Below are 6,000 nucleotides of genomic sequence, written 5' to 3'. Positions count from 1 at the left end.
CACTTGTAGACAAAACATAGAGAGAATCTTTCCTCTTTCTAATGAACAAAACATCACCTTCAAATTTCTTAATATCAGAAATAATTTTTACATTAATTAGACCAAAAGGAACATACCTCCCTGAGTCAGCAATTTAAGAGATTGAAATCAAATTCTTTTTTAAACCTGGAATATGATAAACATCTATAAGAGAAACACTACCATTTTCAACATTAACGTGCCTTTCTTCAATAAAAAGATGTAAATAATTGTCAGCTGTCACAGTTACTCTTCCACCTTGGTGAGCACATACATCAAAGAGAAGAGAAACATTTCTAGTTGCACGATGAGAAAAACCGAAATCAATAATCCAATATGTATTGAGATTTGTAAAACATTAGCATTCAAATTAATGGGTTGATCAGTAGCTTCAATTGAAGCAATGTTCTGATTTAATCTGCTAAAATTTGTTACTTTGAACCTTTAAACATTTACTTTTTGCGTATTTGAGATCCATATAAGAATTAGGTCAAATATGATCTAATTTTTTACAACGATGACACACCACTTTCACCCATAATCAAGCTTGATGTGTCCCGACTTGTCGCACCTAAAACATCCTTTCATTTTGTCCTTGGACTGTCCTTCAATCTTGGAATCATTGCTCTCATTTTGAATAATGATTTGAAGAATAATTTACTCTTCCCTTGTTTTTTGCATCAAGAACACCTTCCACATTGAGATAAGATTGCTTGTTGATTCCAAACATTTGTTTCATCAATGCTTTGAGATTAAATTTTCCAACTCAACGATAGAAGGTTGATTTACTCAATCTTGTATCAAAGAAATAAATGGCATAAACTCCTTCCATAGCCCAAGAATAAGATAACAATGTAAACAAGCATTGCTAATAATATTCTCTTTGTCTAATTCTGAAATTTCAGAACACAAAATCTTAATTTTGCAGAAAATATTCTGAAACCAAAAAATTATCTTGAGTAATTCCATCTAGTTCATTCTCCAAACACTGTAATCTCGTTATGTTCTTCTGAGTGAAAAACCTCTCAAGTGTGTTCCACACTTTCTTTGGAGAATTCACATCACAAACATGGCTTTATATTCTCCTTGCCAATAGAAGTTCACAAAGAAAATAAAGCTTTGGCGAGATTTCTTCCTGACTTAAATATTGATGTGACTTAATGTGTTGAATTTCAAGTGTATGAGGATATGAAGGTTAGCTCGTGCACCTGGTAGTGAAAGAAGCAACTTTAGAGGCACAAATCAAGGTACACTTCTAAAAATTTTTCTAATTCAACTTTTGGAGACAGAGTAACAAACCTGTAGAATCTAAATTTAAAGCCAAGGTAGAATGTGTTAAACCTAAAGATAAGGTGGAGTTCTCATCAAAAGAAAACCTAAAGGTCAAGGCACTTACAAGTAGAAATAGAGACCTTAAATGTTGAAAATGTCAAGGAGTAGGACACATAAGTCGAGAATGCCTTAATAGAAGGACAATGATCATTAGAGAAGGAGAGACAAATATTGATGTGAGTGAGATTATCCAAAAACTGAAAGGCTAATTAGTGACCAAGAGGAGGAGGAAGAAGTGGAAGATACTGCACAGTTATCATAGTCACTAGGAGGGCCTTAAGTGCACATATGAAGGAGGATGATTTGGAACATCAGAGAGATAATATTTTTCATACATGTTGCTTTGTACAAACTATAATATGTAATGTAGTGATCGATAATGGGAGTTATACGAATGTTGTCAATTCTAGTTTGATCTCACGATTAAGCTTGGATACACCCTATCCATGACCATACAAACTATAATGGCTTAATGATTGTGGGAAACTCATGGTCAATAAGCAGGTGAAGATTCCTTTTGCCATAGGGAGATACACGGATGAAGTACTGTGTGATGCAGTGACCATGTATGTAGGTGACATACTCCTTGGTAGGCTTGAACAGTTTGATAGGAAGGTTATCTATGATGGTTTTATTAACCATTACACTTATTTTTATTAATTGAGAACAATTATCTAGATTTTAGAACATGTTCTCGTTCTCTGTTTTTGTAGATTATTCTTAAAGTTGTTTGTTCTTGATATGGTTTGGTAATTAGTGCATTAGGGGCTCCATTTGTGAAGGTTCTTGTTAGGATTTTGCTAAAGTACACTAATGGGAAAAACATATTAAATTTGATTGTTCATTCCCTATAGTTGTTTAATGCTCTATCTAGTTTTAAAACATATGTAGAAGTAAATGACATATATTTGTGTACAATTTTTTTTTTAATTCCCAATGGAGGTGATGGATACGTTTAAAAAGTTTGAGATTGGAGAGTCTAGAGGTGTTTTTGGGCATTTTTTCCCACACCACTTTTGTAGGTAAGGGCTTATGAAAGAAACGTTCCTCAATTGTGGCGTTCATGAATTTGCATCACCAATGAGGACAAGCATTTGGGAAGATTTGTGGATATTGAAAGGAAAATATGATATCTACCTTAGGGTAAAGTCCTGCTCATTGTCAACGTTGCTTCCAAGTGGCACATTCATTTTCTTTCACATTGATGTTTGCACCCATACGATCTTTAATTTACAACAATTCTTTTGTTCTTTTATTGAGCTTTAGGAATGACATATTTGAGAGAGATTCTAAAATACTTAAAATCACTTAAGAATTGTTCTTAAACATGCTTTTAATCATTCAAAGCTAATTTTGATGATACGAAAATTGTATTTAAAAGTGTAAAATTAAATATTAACACGTTTTTTTGGACATGAGTGCAATTGTGTAGCTTTTGGACTTAAACATGTTTTTTGTTTGGAGTTTTTTGGATTTTATTGAAGGGGTGGTTCAAATTGAGTTTGGGTTTTTGAAATGATGTGTAATAAACATGGAATTGAAAGGTACAAAATGAGTTGCAATAAAAGAAATAAGTACTGTCAAAGTTGGTTGCTGGAAAGTTTAGCCACACAGTTTCTTGCATTTTTTGATAGGTTTGATGGATTTCAATCTTTCAAATTGCACATACATATGCAGTGAAATATCATTCTGGTTTAGATAAAATTTGTGGCTTTCATTTTTGTCCACTAGAAAGAAGATTTATGTCAGTAAGTGATCTAATCATCCCTTGATTGGTAATTTGTATATTTGGAAAACAATTAGTTGTAAGATGATTTGTACTAATTCTTGTGATAAGATTACATGATGAATGGTAGTTTTTTTTTTTTTTTTTTTTTTTTTTCTTCTTCATGTTGTTGGTTAAAAGTTTTGTTAGTGACTCTTCCTAGAAACATGTCTTTTATGTAGATATTTCTCTTTAGGTTTGGATACAAAATTTTTCCATTCACTAGTGTTATGCTCTTTGTTGTAGTATATATGCTTTATTTTTTGGTCTTGAAGGGCACTAAGGCACCATTAGTGTAGTTGAATACTAGGATTATATTGTCAAATAATTTAGATAGGTGAATATTGTTCATTTTATTATATGTTATGAGCTATGAGACGGATTTTTTTTCATAAATCTATCAAACCAACGATTGCCTATTTGTTTATTTTTGTACAAACATATTTGATTAATGAGTTTGAGAACCTGGTCGCAGAACCTGGTCTGCCCCCTTTTATACAAATTCAGCTCATCCCAAAAATATGATCTGCATTCGTACTTGAGCCTCCTCTTCTGGTGGTCAGTATAATTTTTTGGGAATTGCTTGCAAACCAGATAATTGACTATGTCAGCATACCAAGGCAATTCTTCAATTTGAAACAGCTGCTAGTTTGGGAATACCGCACTCACTTCTGACTCGTTGCGGTCAACCTCAGGATTTTCTAATCTGGACAAGTAATCCGCAACTTGGTTCTCTGTCCCCTTGCAATCAATTATTTCTATGTCAAATTCTTGGAGGAGGAGAACCAATCTGATCAACCTCAGCTTCGCATCTTTCTTTGTCATTAAATACTTTATTGCCGAATGATCAATATGGATGAATACTTTTGTTCCTAGCAAATATGCTCTAAATTTTTCCAACATAAAAATTACCGCAATAAGCTCTTTTTCTGTGGTGGTGTAGTTAGTCTGAGCAGGATTCAACGTCTTACTCGCATATGCGATGGGATGCAATATTGTTTTTCTCTTCTATGCCAGAGTCGCTCCCATCGCATACTCGCTTGCATCGCACATTAATTCAACAGGAAGTGTCCAATCAGGTGCGATTAACACGGGTGTGGTAGTTAGTGCATCCTTCAAAATCCTGAATGCGTGAGGCAATTGTCGTCAATATCAAATTTTCTGTCAGCCTCCATCAACGCATTCAGTGGTCATGCTATTTTCGAAAAGTCTTTGACAAAGTGTATGTAGAATCTAGCATGCCCCAAGAAACTCCGTACAACCTTTACACTTGTTGGAGGTTGGAGTTTTTCGATTGCTTCTATTTTTTCTTTATCCACCTCCAACCTATCCCACGATACCTTGTGCCCCAACACAATGCCCTCCTTCACCATAAAATGACATTTTTCCCAGTTAAGAATGAGATTCGTCTCCTCGCATTTTTTACAGTATCTTCTCCAGGTTGGCCAGACAGACTTCATAGGTATGCCCATAGACAGAAAAATTGTCCATGAAGATTTCAACAGAGTCCTCAAGATATTCTGAGATGATGGCCATCATGAACTGTTGGAATGTGCTCGGCGCATTGCAGAGGCTGAACGGCAAGCGCGAAAAGCAAAAGTCCCATATGGGCAAGTGAATGTGGTCTTGTCCTGATCTTCTGGAGCAATCATAATTTGATTATAGCCGGCATACCCATCCAAAAAGTAGTAAAAGTCATTTCCGGCTAGACGATCTAGCCTTTGGTCGATGAACGATAGAGAGAAATGATCTTTCTTCGTTGCCACATTCAGCTTGTGTTAGTCCATGCAAATACGCCACCCCGTGACGGTCCTTTGGGGTATCAACTCATTATTTTTATTGGGGACTACCGTCATGTTGCCCTTTTTTGGCACGCACTACACGGGGCCGACCCACGTGCTATCTGCTATCGGATAAATAATGCCCGAATCTAACCACTTAATGATCTCCTTTTTAACGACCTCTTTCATCGCAGGGTTGAGCCTGCACTAATGTTCGATCATTGCCTTGTGGTTTTCTTCGAGACGAATTCGGTGCATACAGTATGCTGGGCTAATTCCTTGAATGTCTACGAGCGTCCAGCCAATTGCTCGCACATGTTTCCTCAGAATGCTCATCAGCGCATTCTCCTGGTCTTCATTAAGTTCAGAGGAAATAATGACTGACAACTTCTCATTCTGCCCTAAAAATGCGTACTTTAGGTGATTCGACAGGGTCTTCAATTCCCTTATTGGTGGTTCTACTAAGGATGGCTGGCTCTGATTTGCAGAAAAATCCTTTTAAAGAAAGGGGGGATGATGTGAATTCAACCATTGAACCATTGTATGTACCTAAAGGATCAATTACAAGAAGCAAGGCAAAGAAGATTCAAGAGGCATTCACACTACATCTTAAAAAACTAGCAAATTCACAAGAACCGACAAATAATTTTGAGACCAAAGTTTTATATAATGTTAGTTCAATGAGTCAAGAAGAGAATGGTATGAAGATGGCATGGGAAAAGTCCTATAGTTTGGAAGATGACACGGTGACCAAAAAAAAGTGTGCCGATTTTATGAAGAAAATGCTGTCAAGTGTGCACTGCATGGGAAAATGTGATGTCAAACCTTGTCAAACATGCATATCTACTTTGCCGCCTTCTAGAGGAGATATTTAAGGTAATTTGAAGACTTTCAACATTCCTAGTTTTGAATTTTGACTTATAATTTAGTATACAATTAAGTTTCAAGTTTTTAGGTGTTATTTTCTACAATTTGCAATTAACTGTATTTGAATGACTTTTGAGTTTCTTAGTCTATCCACGACCATTTGTCCTATAAAATGGCTTTTAATTTTCTTCAAAACTCAGATTATTGATGTAAAAAGCTTGTGCTTATTCAACCCTT

Source organism: Benincasa hispida, chromosome 5, assembly GCF_009727055.1.
Source record: "Benincasa hispida cultivar B227 chromosome 5, ASM972705v1, whole genome shotgun sequence".
Classification (NCBI taxonomy): Eukaryota; Viridiplantae; Streptophyta; class Magnoliopsida; order Cucurbitales; family Cucurbitaceae; genus Benincasa; species Benincasa hispida.
Note: the sequence above shows the minus strand (reverse complement) of the source record.